We start from the raw sequence: 16,770 nt of genomic DNA, 5'->3' as shown, positions 1-16,770 counted from the left end.
ATCGCGACCTGTTCAGCAGAGAAGACGGAAGCTCGGCCCTGAACGAGCTCAAGCAGTTGAAGAGCAAATCCAAGCTCTCCTGGAAGCCGACTTTATCAGATAGGTCAAATATCCGGCTTGGCTGGCCAATGTAGTGCTGGTAAAAAAGCAGAATGGCAAGTGGAGGATGTGCGTCGACTACACCGACCTGAACAAAGCGTATTCGAAAGATCCATATCCACTCCCAAACATTGATACCCTAGTAGACTCCAGCTCAGGGTATCAATACTTGTCGTTCATGGATGCGTACTTGGGATATAATCAAATTCCGATGTACAAGCTGGACCAAGAAAAAATATCTTTCATCATGCCTAGAGCAAATTACTGCTATGTGGTCATGCCCTTTGGATTAAAAAACGCAGAAGCCACATACCAAAGGCTGATGAATAAAGTGTTTGCACCTCTCCTTGGGAGCCTAATTGAGGTATATGTAGACGAGAAGCTAGTAAAAATCAAGGATGAAGTCGACCTCCTGACTGACTTCTCGCAAGTCTTCAACACCATAAGGACGCATGGGATGAGATTAAATCCTGCAAAGCACACCTTTGGAGTAGAGGTTGGAAAATTTATAGGATTCATGCTAACACAAAGGGGGTTAGAAGCTAACCCCGATAAGTGTAGAGCAGTCCTGGAAATGAAAAGTCCGACTTGCTTGAGGGAGGTCCAACAACTAAATAGCCGACTTGCAGCTCTCTCCAAGTTCTTAGCCGGATCAGCATTAAGATCCCTACCACTCTTTTCTCTACTAAGAAAGGGATGGCAACTCGAATGGACTCCTAAGTGCAAAGAAGCATTCCAAGAGTTCAAAAAGTTTTTGAGCTAACCTCTGATTCTAACCTGACCTAAAGTTGGGGAAGAGCTCGTCCTGTCTTTGTCCGTAGCCGACAAAGCTGTGGCATCAACACTAATACAGGAGGATGAGGTCGGGCAGCATCCCGTGTACTTCACCAGCAAAGTCTTACAGGGCCCTGAATTAAGGTATCAAAAACTCGAGAAGTTTGCATATGCCTTAATAGTAGCCTCTCGAAGGCTACGACCTTATTTTCAAGCTCATACAATAAAAGTCAGGACAAATAAGCCCATGAAGCAAATACTTCAAAAAACAGACGTTGCGGGTAGAATGGTTCAATGGGCTATGGAGCTATCAGAGTTTGACCTCAAGTATGAAACTCGGATAGCAATTAAAGCTCAATGTCTCACCGACTTTGTAGCAGAATATGCAGGAGATCAAGAGGAAGCCTCCACAGCATGGGAGTTATATGTGGATGGCTCCTCCAACAAGGTCAGAAGCGGTGCATGCATAATACTGGTCAATCAAGAGGGAATTCAAATAGAAGTGTCCCACAAGTTTGAATTCCCAGCTTCCAACAACCAGGCAGAATATGAAGCCTTGACTGCCGGGTTGAAGCTAGTAGAAGAAGTCGGTGCAGTCAAAGTTGTGGTCTTCAGCGATTCCCAGGTAGTGACCTCCCAAATCAATGGAGAGTATCAGGCTAAAGACCCTAATATGAAGAGGTACTTAGACAAAACCTTGGAGTATCTTAGGCGGTTCTCGGAGACCGAAGTTAGACACATAACTTGGGATCTCAACAGTAGAGCAGACGCCCTCTCCAAGTTAGCAAGTACCAAGCCTGGAGGGAATAACAGAAGCCTGATCCAGGAAACTCTCCAAGAGCCCTCTATGACGAAAACAGAGTGATGAGTTTGGAAAACTCTAAACTAAATTGATGATGATCAAACATTATTAACAACAAAGTTATTAAGTTAATCTTGATTAATGTGTTAATTAAAATAATTTTGTTGTATAGGTTTAATATTGGGCCGAAAACAATTTTCTGGTGCAAGCCCAGAATACATTCAGCCTTTGGTTTTGATAATATATGATGAATATGGCTGATTTGATGTTACTTGGGCCCAAATGATTTTGATTGCTCTAAACCCAAGTGTGTTACATGCTTTCCATTTGCTTTGTGCATGTTCCAAATTTCATCAGGAAAGCAAATGTTACTATTGGGCCAGAAATTTAAATAATGTCACAAGCCCAATTTGTTTAGCATGCATGGTCCGAAAAGAAAAAAGGGATTGGGGCACATTGATGAAAAACCCAACTCTTTGAATTTGGTTGCTTGCCTCCAACGGATTCTATTTCTCACTTTGGATGGAATTCAAATTTAATTAATGCATTGGAAACATAAGAAAGAGAGAGAAGATTGATTTGATGGCTATTATGACTATGCACGCCACTCTAAGGGAAGTAAAAGCAAGCTACTTTCAATTAATTAGTTTAACCACTTTGAGTTGCTTTTCTTTAGATTCTCTTTTCTCTCTCATCTCTTTCTTCTTCTTTCTTCGGTCCTTGTCCAGAGAACCATGGAAGCAATTCTCATCAATAAAGAAAAAGAAGAAGTTGCATGCATCAAGACCATCAAGCTAATGATGGCAAGAAAACATACTAAAATAAAAATGAGCTGTAGCTGAGATTTTCACCAAATGTGGTTAGATTTGGTGAGGTAATCTCGAGCTCTTCATGCTCAGAAAAGGAAGATGAAGATTCGGCCAGCAAGGGAGATTCTTGAAGCATGGCTTGTCTTTGATTCTGCTCAACCACCACAGGGAGTAGCTAAAGTGGCGAAGTGATGGTTGAAGGCAGAGATTGAAGCAGATGAAGTCATCATCATCATGAAGCATCAAGGGCCAGACATCCATCTTGGAGAGGAAGCCAAGGATGGAGAGCTCGGATTGATGAATGGTGATGATCAAGAAAGGACTAGAGGTAATTGCATGTTGGGTTTTACATGGTTATCTCTTCTCTCTCTATGTGGCCGAACCGGTTCTGTTTGTTGAAGGAGGAAGAAGTTGGTTTGGTTTTGGCTTCAATAAGTGGAGGCTCCCATCTTCTATAATAAGGGTGGACAACCACTGTTTGAAGCAAGGAAAAAATTTGAGAGTGCAAGGCACAGAGTTCTCAGAGCTACCTGAGCTAACAGTTTTTCTCTTCTCCTTCAATGTTCTCTGTTTTGTAATTTTTCTGTTTAATTTTGTCATGTCTTGAGTCTCATGAAAAAAGGTAAACAAGTGAGGTTTGTATGAAAAAGCCATAGAGCGGAAAAAGGCAGAGAGTGCAAAATTAAAAGAAAAGCCATAGATGTCTTAGAGGTCCTTTGTTCATCTATGTTGTGTATCATGATTCTGTGGGAATCCCCTTGTAAGTTGGGTTAGCACTTTACAAGTTGTAATCAGATTGATTATAGTGAAATTCCATCATGTTTGTGATGGAGACTGGATGTAGGCTGCACTGCACTTAGCAGCCGAACCAGGATATATCTGGGTGCAATCTTCTTCTCCTTTCTACTCCATTTCTGTTTTCAAATACACAGGAGAAAAAACCAGAAGTTTCTCGTGCCAAGTGACGAGACAAAAAGAAAAGTCTCGTGGCTAGGGACAAGACAAAACAAAAAGTCTCGTGTGTAGTGACGAGCTAAAAAGAGTAAAAGTTTCAGAATTAGTCTGTCAAGTCAGCAAGTGTTTTCAAGCGAAAAGGGGGCTAAGATTCAACCCCCCCTTCTCTTAGCCACTGAAACCATCACAGAGGATAAACAAGATGTCTTTGAGGTATCCAGATTAGATCTCGGGTGGATAAATCCACTAATTGAATACATCAAATTTGACATCCTACCCAAAGAAGAAAAAGAGGCCAAGAAAATCCGGAGGGAAGCACAAGGCTACACTTTGGTGAAGAATATCCTTTACAAAAGAGGAATATCAACGCCATTGTTGAAGTGTGTCCCGACCTCAAAAACAATAGAAGTTTTAGAAGAAGTGCACAATGGTATATGCGAAAATAATCTCGGAGCAAGGTCTCTGGCCAGAAAAGTCATCCGAGCCGAGTTCTACTAGCCGACTTTGCAGAAGGATGCAACCGAGTTTGTAAAGAAGTGTCAGCCATGCCAGATGCACGCAAACTTCTACGTCACTCCCCTGAGGAACTCATTAGCATAACTTCTCCATAGCCTTTTGCAAAATGGGGGTTGGACCTGCTCAGACCCTTCCCCCAAGCACCTGAACAAGTAAAGTACCTAATAGTGGGGTGGACTACTTTACAAAATGGATTGAAGCAAAACCATTGGCCACTATCACAGCTCAAAGAAGTCGGAAGTTCCTCTATAAGAACATCATTACAAGGTATGGAGTTCCCCACTCATCACCACTTATAATGGTTCCCAATTCACCGACTCTACATTTAGAAACCTGGTAGCCAGCATGAAGATAAAACATCAGTTCACCTCGATTGAACACCCACAAGCGAATGGGTAAGCCGAGACAGCTAACAAAGTTATACTAGCTGGGTTAAAGAAAAGATTGCAAGATGCAAAGGGAGCATGGGCTGAAGAACTCCCTCAGGTACTATGGGCATATCGGACTACACCTCAGTCTGCAACTGGAGAAACACCCTTCTGACTTGCTTATGGCATAGAAGCCATGATACCCGTTGAAATCGACAAGCAAAGTCCACACAAAGAAGAGCTTAAATTTCTCCCTAAAGTTCGATAACAAGCCCAGATAAGGGAAGCAGCACTAAAGCAAAGAATGACAAGTAGATATAATAAGAAAGTCATTCGAAGAACCTTCGCCTCAGACGACTTGATCCTGATTAGAAACGACATTGGCGTTAACAAGTCGGGTGAAGGAAAGCTCGCTGCTAATTGGAAAGGACCATATAAGATAAGTGAGGTCCTAGGAAAGGGATATTACAAAGTCTTCGACTTGAGTGGTGCCGAGCTTCTAAGGTCGTGGCATGCTTGTAACATAAAGAGGTATTATAGCTAAAAGCGAACTCTACTTCCTGATGTACTCTTTTTTCTGACTTTATGGTTTTTTCCCAAAAAAGAGTTTTTTCGTGAAGGGGGTTTTAACGAGGCATCAAAGTGGAGGCTAAGGGTTAACAACTTTTAAAATCCCTTAGTAGCTAAAGCTACCTCTGTCAATAAATAAAGATTTATTTTATCTCTCTATAAATCCCTTGCTGTTACCATTCATTCTACGAAAGGCACCGACTTAAGCTGGAAAAAGCGTGAAAATTCGATGACCGATCTAAGTGATCGGCAGGATGAAACGACGAGGTACAAGTCGGTGTAATGAAGTTATAAAAACGATCATAATAACTCGGGATTATTCTCACAAAACGACCTACTAGTCGGGGATCCCGAGAAAATAGAAATGCATCGCAAGAATAACCTAAGTTACGAAAACAATTCAATAAGCCAAAATTGAATACGAAAGGAACACAAAAGGGATAAAGAAAAATCATATCCATTTGTAAAAAGCAAAAGGCAGTTTTTAGAAGTCTTCGAAAAATCTTACGTAGGCAAAAACAGCCTGCCCAGCAAAAAAGATTTTTTCACAAAAACAAAAAGGTTTCAATAAAAACCTTACACAAAACACAACCAAGTATGCACAAGCAAGATATTTCATAAAAGCCCTTACCCAAAAACGGCAAACCACACAGAGGAATTTTTTGTTAACGATCGTAAAAAGGTCGAAAAAGTCAGGGACAACCACAACAACATATAAAAATGATAAACTGTTCAAAGGGGGCCCACAAGCCGGGCCCCAAATAGCTGAAATTAATTAGAAGAAGGATGGGAATCACCAATAGTAAGGGAACTCGGATCAGCAGGAGGAGTTGGATGGGTTAGAGCGTCCTCTTCAGCAACGAAAGTCGGTGCTTCTGAAGAATTCGACAGGGGATCCTCCTATTGCTCCTCATGAGGAGGGGACTCAATAAGTCTTTGCCCGTGAGTCTTCAGCTCGAAATCCGTTTCAGGACGAGGAGGGGAGACAATAGCTCCATCAATAACAATCTTGTTGGGATGGAGGGGAGAAAGGTCCAAGTTAGGAGCTATAACTCCGACCTGTTCCTTAATTACCCTCCTGGCTTCCTCCGAGCTCTCTGCCACTGAATTCTCCAAGTCCTGATAGGCCTCCCAGTTCGACTCCAGCTGCCTTTGTAAATCAATATTTTCAAAGAAGACCCTGACATATTTCTGCTTCGCCTTCTCCTTCAGGCCCTCCGCCATAGCTCACTGACCCATAAGCTTCTTCTCCCTCTCCTGAAGCTGGGCCAGCTCTTCCTTCATCCAAGTGACCTCCTCCTGAAGCCGATTCTCCTCCTCTTGATACAGGACAATCCTCCTCTGAAGTTCATCTATAGTTTTTTGGGAAGAACCCAAAGAACTTGGAGGATTTTTGTCCAAGATATCAAGAAGAGCAGTGCAGACTCCAGTAGTCCGAACACCCCCCCGACCCTGAACCAAAATTTGAAGATGGTTTCGAATGAAAGCATCATCCATAGCAATTTGGCTATGAGGGAAGATATGCTTCCGAAAGAATTTAGGACCATCAAAGTTGGCCTCCCCAGAAGGAGAAGAGTCAGACTCCGAGGTCTTACGTTTCTTTTTCTCTGGTTCGGAGGGAGGTCGGACTGGAGGGATAGGAGGAGGAAGAGGAGAAGCAGAGGCAGTGGTTACCGTAATTGGGCGAGAAGAGGTCCCCAAATTACGAGGAGGAGGAGGAGGAGGAGCGCCAGCAGCCCTCGCAGCATCAGCCCGGGCCCGAGCCTTCCTCTTAGCCTCTTGGACCTTCTGATAGGCGGCGCTAGATCCACTCTTCACCATTTCTAAAAGAAAGAAACAAAAAGCAATTAGCTTACAATATAAACAAGTCGGATACTTTCAGAAACGACTACAAAAAGTAAAAGGCTACCTAGCTGGGTCTGTACGAAACTCGGAGAACCCAGAAGAAATTTTTTTGTGTCCAGATTAGGGGCTCTTCCCCAAACTTCTCGGAAGGACTCCACTATGGCCTCCTCAACTTCATCCAAGTCATCCAGGCCAAATTTCTCTGTAGGTGAGGCCTCTAACCAATAAAGAGGAAATCGGGGAATGTAGTTCTCGTTAAGGAAAAAAGGATGGTAACCCTCTACGGCTTGGATTTTGAAAAAAAAAATTTTGAAGTCATGAAAGGAGTCGTCAAAAATAGAGAAAACTTTCCGACCTTGAATGGCCCGGAAAGATAAATACAAAAAATATGAGTATTTTTTATTCATTAAAATAATTATTATACAATAGATAGTATATAGTATATATATTATTTTAGGAAATGTAATAACGGATATGTATTTTAGTTTAGATAGTATATAGTATATATATTATTTTAGGAAATGTATAAAAAGAAATTGCGTATAGTTTAGATAGTATATAGTATATATATTATTTCTGACACGTGAGTGAATAGTTTCTCTCTTAATCTTCTTAGAAAGAAAGTAATTTAAAGTAATTTGTCACATAGTTCGATTTTTTTATCAATAATAGGCTTATCATTGTTGAAGAGAATGAATAATCTCTTTCGAAAATATTTGTTGAGTTATTACACCTTATATACTATGTACTCTTTATGTACTCTCACTAAAAAATAATTACAATGATAAGTCTATTATTGATAAAGAAATAATCTAAGTAACAAAGTGAGCATCAACCTAGGCATATTAACTATCAGTTTCTCCTGTGCCGTTCAACATTATTGGCGGAAGAGGAGCCATCATCGATGGGTATATCTGGTCTAACAACAGCTTTCATTATGTATAAGTTTATTCGGTGGAGGGGCGGGGTAGATCTGTCCACTGCTACTACGGCTGGATATTCTTGTTATTTTCTGTCCTTGTGTTCATCATTATTCTTTTCATCATTCCTTCCTTATTAATTTAAAAAAAAAGAGTACCGCACTTTGAAGTTTTTTTATTATTAGTAAATTTTTATTTTGTCAACATATCTTGAGTACAAAAAAAAAGGGAGTACATACTAAAGAGTACATATTTTAAAGTTTACACAGTAGCATTCAAACAAAGTAAAAAAAACACAAAAAAGCGTTGTGTTCTTCTAAAAAACAAAGCAACAATCTCAAAAACAAAAAAAAATCATTACATACGTTATTATTATTATTCTTATTCTTATTATTTTTATTTTTTTATTATTTTTATCTTTTGTCTTTTGTGTTTTTGTCCCTTTTTATTATTCTATCCATCTTTTTCTCTTATTGTTGCGTCGAATTTTCTCTATCTTTTATTTTTATTTGATTTTCTCTATCTTTTATTTTGGTCGACCTAGGTGCTGAGGCCAATTTCATTTCCTCTACTATAGTTTCCACTTTGGGTTTACCGCTGATGCGCCTACCTCTGTTCCACATCGAGGTGGGTAATGGCGCGATTGAGCAGGGGTTAGGTAGCTGCGAGAACGTCAAAATTCTGGTGCAAGAAATTTCCATCATTGCAAACTTTTTGGTTATAGACTTAGGACGATCCGAAGTAGTTTTGGGTGCTGGTTGGGTCGCCAGTCTTGGGAAATTTGAAGGCGACTACAACACTTTATCGCTTAGCTGGGTACAAGATGGTTCGAAGGTTACATGACAGGGTGACCCAACTTTAGGAAGGACTCATGCCAGTAGTAAGGTGACTCTACAAGCCCTGCGAAATGCTGAAGAGGGATTTTTGGTTACTCCGTTATTCCGCCCTGATGCCGATGAAGATTCTATCACCATCTCTTCCAAGACCACTGAACTCTTGAGCCAATTCAACATACGCCCTTATCAGTATCCTCACTATCAAAAGGAGGAAATGGAGAAGATAATTGAGGAAATGCTTCAAATAGGAATTATCAGACCTAATACTACTCCATTCTCTAGTCCAGTAATTCTTGTGAAGAAAAAGGATGGCGGATGGCGATTTTGTGTTGATTATCGGGCGCTCAACAAAATCACCGTTCTGAACAAATTTCCGATTCCTATAATCGAAGAGTTGTTGGACGAATTAGAGGGGGCTGCGGTTTTCTCCAAACTTGATTTGAAATCGGGATACCATCAGATCCGGATGAAAGAGGAAGATATCCACAAGACCGCTTTTCGCACGCACGAGGGTCATTACGAATTCCTAATAATGCCATTTGGGCTTTCCAACGCACCATCTACTTTTCAGGCACTAATGAACAATATCCTCAAACCCTTTCTGTGCAAGTTTACATTGGTTTTTTTTATGACATCCTAATTTACAGCAAGGATGTGGACAGCCATCGCGGACACCTGCTGCAAGTGTTGGAACTGTTACGACAAAATCAATTGTTGGTCAACAAAAAGAAATGTTGTTTTGAAAGATCTTGCATTGAGTATTTGGGCCATATCATATCATCAAAAGGTGTGGCAGCTGATCCCAAAAAACTCCAGGTTATGTTAGATTGTCCGCAACCTAAGGACCTTAAAGGTTTACGTGGTTTTCTTGGCCTCACGGGATATTATCGAAGATTCGATAAAGGATATGGTGGCATTGCATGGCCACTGACCCAGCTACTAAAGAAAGATTGTTTCCACTAGACTGATGAGGCGGAAGGTGCATTTCAACAGCTTAAACAAGCAATGGTTTCAGTACCTGTGTTGGCAGTCCCATGCTTCTCCAAACCTTTCCAGATTGAGACAGATGCATCGAGAAAGGGAGTTAGTGCAGTTCTGATGCAAGAAGGGCGCCCCATTGCCTTCATGAGCCAAAAACTTTCTACAACAGCTCAAAACAAATCCGTGTATGAAAGAGAATTAATGGCTATTGTGCTGGCCATCTAAAAATGGAGGCACTATCTTCTCGGACAGCATTTCACGGTATTCACAGACCAAAAATCTTTAAAATACCTCATTGACCAGAAAGTTGCAGATGAAGGGCAGCAAAAATGGTTATCCAAACTATTGGGGTATAATTTTGACATTCGATACAAGGCAGGGACTGAAAACCGAGTTGCGGATGCTCTTTCAAGGAAGTTCCACTTCTCATCTCTTTCTTTTCCCATAGCTGCTGAATGGAGGGAACTAGAGACCGAGGTTTTGGAAGATGATAAGTTAAAGACCATTATGCAGAAGCTGTTACAAGGAGATGAGACAGTGTCCGGATTTGAATTAATCAATGGCAAGTTAAGGTATAAAGGGCGGTTGGTGATTGCCAAGACCTCCAAGTGGATCCCTAAGCTTTTGATGGAGTTTCACAGCTCCAAATTGGCGGGCCATTCTGGGTTTTTTAGAACCTACAAGAGAATTTCTTCCAGTCCCTATTGGGAAGGCATGAAGTCGGATGTGATGGAGTTCGTAAAAAATTGTGAAGTATGTCAGAAAAATAAACATTCCACCCTTCAACCGGCAGGCCTGCTTCAACCTCTTCCCATACCCACAAACGTATGGGCTGACATTTCTATGGACTTCATCGGAGAGTTACCACGGTCCAAAGGGATGGACACAATTTTGGTAGTGGTTGATCGACTCTCCAAATATGCTCATTTCTACCCGCTTGCACATCCCTTCTCAGCGAAAGACATTGCTCTCTTGTTCATTAAGGAGGTTGTTCGCCTCCATGGGTTTCCATCCTCCATTGTCTCTGACCGCGACAAAATATTCATGAGTGCCTTTTGGTCCGTAATATTCAAACAGGCTGGAACCTCCTTGAAGATCTCCTCTGCATATCATCCACAGACCGATGGCCAAACGGAGGCTGTTAACAAGTGCTTAGAGACCTATCTCCGCTGCCTCACAGGCTCTAAGCCAAAACAGTGGTCCACTTGGCTGCCTTGGGCCGAATTCTGGTATAATACTACTTATCACGGGTCCATTCGCATGACCCCTTTTCAAGCTTTATACGGGAGGGAGCTGCCTCCATTGTTAAGAGGGGGCTGGAATCTACAGTAGAGGAAGTTAGACTACTAATGGAAGACCGCAATCAGATGCTCGATGAGTTACAATTTCAGTTGAATAGAGCCCAGAATCGCATGAAGCAAGCTGCTGATAAAAAGAGGAGAGATGTCACTTTTGAAGTAGGAGACTTCGTGTTTTTAAAGATCCACCCATACAGGATGCGGTCTCTTGCCACCAGACCGAATCAGAAGCTCGGCGCCAGATTTTATGGTCCATATGAAGTATTAGAGAAAATTGGTGCGGCGGCTTATAAACTTCGGTTACCAGCCTCTGCAAAGATACATCCTATTTTTCATGTTTCACTACTTAAGAAGAGTTTGGGATCTTCAGTGGAACCCCAAAGCCTACCTGAGGCTCTCACTGAGGAAGGAGAACTACTAGTGGAACCTGAACAAGTTCTGGACAGCCGTATGAGCAACCAAGGACACCTATATTGCATCGAATTTTCTCTATCTTTTATTTTTATTTGATTTCTAAAGTGCAACAGTCAAAGAGATTCAAGAGTGGTAAAAGGCAAGAATGGTAAGTTCAATAGAGGGTAAAAGCCAATTTCGAGAATAAACACGAGTGTCCATCTTTGAGTGAAACACGTGAGCGAGTGATTGTGAGGTCCTTTTATAACATTTTTGTTACAAGTTAATTGTTATGGCAACTCATTCCGAAGATACTTTAGTTGACATGGAGTTAATACAAAGGGCCATTCAACACTTAACAAATCCCTTGACTGAATTGGAAGCATGGAAGCAAGAGGTGACACAGACACTATCCAAGAATACTAAACAAGGACCTTTCCAGAATCGTCATTAGAATACATACCTTCTGATGATGACTATCACACCTCGACATAAAAGTCAAGATAGCAATATCAACGCCATCATGATGCAAATACCACCATTCAAAGGGAGAAATGATCCTGAAATTTATTTGGAGTGGAAATGTAAGGTGGAAAGAATTTTTGCTTGTCATAATTACTCTGAGGCAAAGAAGGTTCGTTTGATAGCAATTGCATTCTCTGACTATGCCTTGCTTTGGTGGGATGAACTAGTGAAGACAAGGCGGCGGAATGATGATCACCCTATAGAGTCTTGGGATCTTATGAAGCGCCTAATGAATAAACGATTTGTGCCTTCGTATTACTACAGGGAAGTGCATCAGAAGTTACATCGACTGACTCAAGGCTCCAAATCCGTTGAAGACTACCATAAGAAAACGGAGATGCTTATGATTACTGCCAACATAGAAGAGGACACTGAGGTTACTATGGCATGATTTGTGGGTGGTTTGAATAGAGCAATTGCTGATGTAGTGGAGTTACATCATTATATGGAGATGGAGGATTTGGTCAGTATGGCAATGAAGGTGGAAAGGCAACAACAAAGAAGAGCACCAAGAGGATTATCGCATGCTAATCCAAAGTGGGAGTCTCGTAGTGCTGACACAACAAAGACTAAGGATGTTGAACCCAATGCATTGTTTGATGCTACGAAGAAGAAAGGTAATTCTAACTCTTCTTCTGCTACTTCTAGACATCGAGATATTAAATGCTTCAAGTGTCATGGTATGGGTCATTATACTAGTGATTGCCCAAACAGGAGATTGATGGTTATTAGAGATGATATTGTGTCTGATTCTGATCATGGTGATGACTCTGATCATAATAGTATGCCATCTTTGGAGGATTGTTCTGATGGTGATGTTGAGTATGCAGTCCATGATGAATCTCTTGTTGTTAGACGTGCTTTGAATTCGCAGGTGAAAGAAGATAGCCTAGAGCAATGCCAAAATCTTTTTCACACTAGATGCTTGGTCGGTGGAAAAATGTGTAGTCTGATTATTGATGGCGGGAGTTGGACTAATGTAGCTAGTACACTTATGGTAGAGAAATTGGGTTTGACGTGTTCGACATCCTAAACCATATACGTTGCAGTGGTTGAATGACAATGGAGAGATCAAGGTTGACAAACAAGTGACAATTTTATTCTCTGTTGGAAAGTATGTTGATGAGGCATTGTGTGATGTGGTGTCAATGCAAGCTTGTCATTTATTATTGGGGAGACCTTGACAGTTCGACCGTCGAGCATTTCATGATGGTCACACGAATCAATTCTCCTTTGATTTTAATGGTCGCAAGATCACTCTTTCTCCTTTATCACCTAAGGAGGTTTACCTTGACCAGTTGAAGCTTTAACAGGATACCAAGGAGAACATGGGATGTGAGATCACAGAAAAATCTGAGAGAAAAGAGGCTATGAGAGAAAAGAATATAGCAAAAGGCCCAAAGGAGAGTGAAAAAAAAGAAAAGAGTCCATGTCATGAGAGTAGTACAAATACAAAAAAATTGAGAAAGTTGAGAGCAAATTGTGTTTCTTTGCAAAAGAGAGAGATTTAAGAGTGTTTTAATAGGCAAGAAAGCTTTGTTTATGGTTCGATTTAGGGATACTTTATTCTCTGACACTGACCTTAACCCAAATTTGCCAAATAGCTTTGTCTCTTTGTTGTAGGAATTTGCCGATTTCTTTCCTACTAACGTGCCACGTGGTTTGCCTCCATTACGTTGGATTTAGCACCAAATTGATTTTATTCCTGGTGCTAGCATTCCTAATAGACTAGCCTATAGGAGTAATCCTGAAGAGACAAAGGAGCTTCAAAGGCAGGTGGAGGAGTTATTAGCCAAAGGTCACATCAGAGAGAGTATGAGTCCATGTGCTGTACCAGTTTTGTTGGTTCCAAAGAAGGATGGTACTTGGTGAATGTGTGTGGAGTGTCGTGCAGTCAATAAAATTATGGTAAAGTATCGTTATCCTATCCCTAGGTTAGATGACATGCTTGATGAGTTATATGGTGCCTGCATATTCACTAAAATTGATTTAAAAGTGGGTATCATCAAATTAGAATGAAACCAAGGGATGAATGGAAGACTGCATTTAAAACAAAACATGGGTTATATGAGTGGTTAGCAATGCCTTTTGGGTTAACTAATGCCCCTAGTACTTTTATGCGTCTAATGAACCATGTTTTGCGAGACTTTTTGGGTAAATTTGTTGTTGTTTATTTTGATGATATTCTCATTTATAGCACTTGTTTGGATGACCACTTGTCACATGTTTCAGCTGTTTTGGAAGTGCTTCGAAAAAAAAATTATATGCTAATCTTAAAAAGTGCACTTTTTGTATTGATCGAGTTATATTTCTTGGTTTTGTTGTGAGTGCGAGTGGAATTGAAGTTAATGAGGAAAAAGTAAAGGCTATTCGTGAATGGCCAACGCCTAAGAATGCTTCTGAGGTACAAAGTTTTCATGGGTTAGCTGGGTTTTATAGAAGATTTGTAAAAAAAATTTCTACCATTGATGCGCCTCTCACAGAGGTTATCAAAAAGGATGTTGGATTTAAATGGGAAAGGGAACAAGAAATTGCATTTTATACCCTAAAAAACTGTTTGTTTTCTGCTCATATTCTTGTTTTACCTAACTTTGATAAAACCTTTGATATTGAATGTGATGCTTCTGGGATTGGTATAGGTGCCGTTTTAATGCAAGAAAAACGAGCCATTGCCTTCTTCAGTGAAAAGTTGAATTTAGCTCAGCGTAAATATTCAACATATGACAAAGAATTATATGCTTTGGTTCGGACTTTAGAGGTTTGGCAACACTACCTCTTACCTAAGGAGTTTGTGATTCACACGGATCATGAATCTTTGAAGCACTTAAAAGGACAAGGTAAGCTTGATAAAAGACATGCTAAATTGGTGGAATTTATTGAAACATTTTCCTATGTGATTGCCTTTAAACAAGGTAAAGATAATGTCGTTGCTGATGCTTTATCTCGGAGGTATGCTTTGATTACTACACTTACCTCTAAGTTATTGGGATTTGAATTTTTAAAGGAGTTGTATGTCACTGATTCTGACTTTTCTGCTATTTATGCCTCTTGTGAACATAGTGCATTTAACAAATTTTATAGACATGAAGGTTTTCTGTTTCGTGGTAATAGAATTTGTGTGCCTGCTTGTTCTATGAGGGACTTACTTATTCTTGAATCACATAATGGGGGTTTGATGGGTCATTTTGGTGTGCATAAGACATTAGACGTGTTATCTGAACATTTTTACTGGCCACACATGCATAGAGATGTGGAAAATTTTGTGCTAAGTGTATTGCATGTAAACAGGCTAAATCTAAGTCTTTACCACATGGTTTGTATGTCCCTTTACCTGTTCCTATGCATCTGTGGGTTGATATTTCTATGGATTTTGTTCTTGGTTTGCCTCGAACAAAAAAATGTCAAGATAGCATTTTTGTTGTGGTAGACAGATTTAGTAAAATGTCTCGTTTTATTGCATGCCATAAAACTGATGATGCAACAAATATTGTTGATCTGTTCTTTAGAGAGGTTGTGCGTTTGCATGGTGTTCCCCAAACTATTGTTTCTGACCGTGACGTAAAATTTTTGAGTCATTTTTGAAAAGTTTTATGGGGTAAATTAGACACAAAATTATTATACTCTATTACTTGTCATCCTCAAACTGATGGTCAAATTGAAGTAGTTAATAGAACATTAGGGACCTTATTATGTACTGTTGTTAGTAAGAATTTGAAAACTTGGGAAGATTGTTTACTTTTTATTGAGTTTGCTTATAATAGAATCATTCATTCTTCTACTGGATTTTCTCCTTTTGAACTTGTTTATGGTTTTAATCCTTTAACTGTTTTGGACTTATTACCTTTGCTTTTGAGTGATATTGTTAGCTTGTATGTAGAAGGTAAAGCTAAAAAGCTTAAAGCAATGCACTTGAAAGCATGTGAATCGCTTGAACAGAAAAATAAGTTGATAGCTTAACGGGTGAATAAAGGTCGAAGACACCTTGTCTTTGAACCTAGTGACTGGGTATGGGTTCATTTGAGAAAGGAGATGTTTCATACTCAAAGAAAATCCAAGTTAGACCTTAGGGGTGATGGTCCATTTCAAGTGCTCGAAAGGATCAATAACAATGCTTACAAGATTGACCTTTCAGGTGAGTATAATGTATTAGCTACTTTTAATGTCTCTGACCTATCTCCTTTTGATTGTGATGCAGATTCGAGGACGAATCTTTTTCAGGAGGGAGAGAATGCTACGAGCCCTATGGGACAAAATGAGAACTGTCATATGCCAATTGGTCCAATTACAAGAGCAACAACTAAGAGAATAAAAGAAGATTTTGCAAACATGGCTAAATCATATGTTTAGGAGATGCATCAAGAATTGGGCAAGACAATGATTAACGATTATCAAAAGCCAACGTCTTACTATTTTACAAGATGCATTGAAGACTCTCATTAGTCAAGATGAATTAAAAGAGACATCACTTTCTTAGAATTTATTCTATATTTATTTTATTTTTGTTATTTGTTTAAGAGGTATAAAAACCCACCTGGTAACCATTTTTTTTCTTAATTTTTATGAATAAAATTTTCTTTGAGTTTCTTTGAGAAATTTGGGTGTGATCAGGTGAGGTAGAGTGATTCCCTTAGCTGTTGCATTAGGAAATCAAATTAAAGTAGAGGAGTCCCTTTTTTTATCCATCTTATCCTGGGTTACGTTCCGTATCAACCACGGCCGCGGGCGAGGGAGGAGAACCAATGCAACCAAAAGCGATGAAGCCTTTCACCCAAAGCCGAGCAGCCTCTCCATCATGTCCGAGGCAGAAGATTATTGTTTAGCTTTCTTTTGAATTTCTTTCATTTGTCATAGTATGTTACATCATTTTCTCCACATGTCTTTCACTTCTTCGTGGCGATAATCAAGAATATATAAGAGGAAATATCATCTTCGAGCTAGGTCGAAGCACCAAGAGGAGGACGTGCATGTGTTCCCCTACGACGTTGCTTCATTATTGTGCTTCCCCTCCGAATGGTAACCTAAATCTTTGAAGATTGGCAATGCCTACATTCTCTTTTTTTTTTTTTTTCTTTCTTGATCC

The 16,770-nt window shown here is 40.0% G+C and overlaps 1 pseudogene; it reads left to right on the top strand.

Moving 5' to 3' along the window:
- Positions 1-10,823: 10,823 nt before the first annotated feature.
- On the top strand, positions 10,824-16,037 carry LOC107459539 (uncharacterized; annotated as a pseudogene).
- The last annotated feature ends 733 nt before the right edge of the window (positions 16,038-16,770 follow it).

This window comes from Arachis duranensis, chromosome 7 (assembly GCF_000817695.3).
Source record: "Arachis duranensis cultivar V14167 chromosome 7, aradu.V14167.gnm2.J7QH, whole genome shotgun sequence".
Taxonomy (NCBI): Eukaryota; Viridiplantae; Streptophyta; class Magnoliopsida; order Fabales; family Fabaceae; genus Arachis; species Arachis duranensis.
Note: the sequence above shows the minus strand (reverse complement) of the source record. Positions and strands in the feature narration are given on the sequence as shown.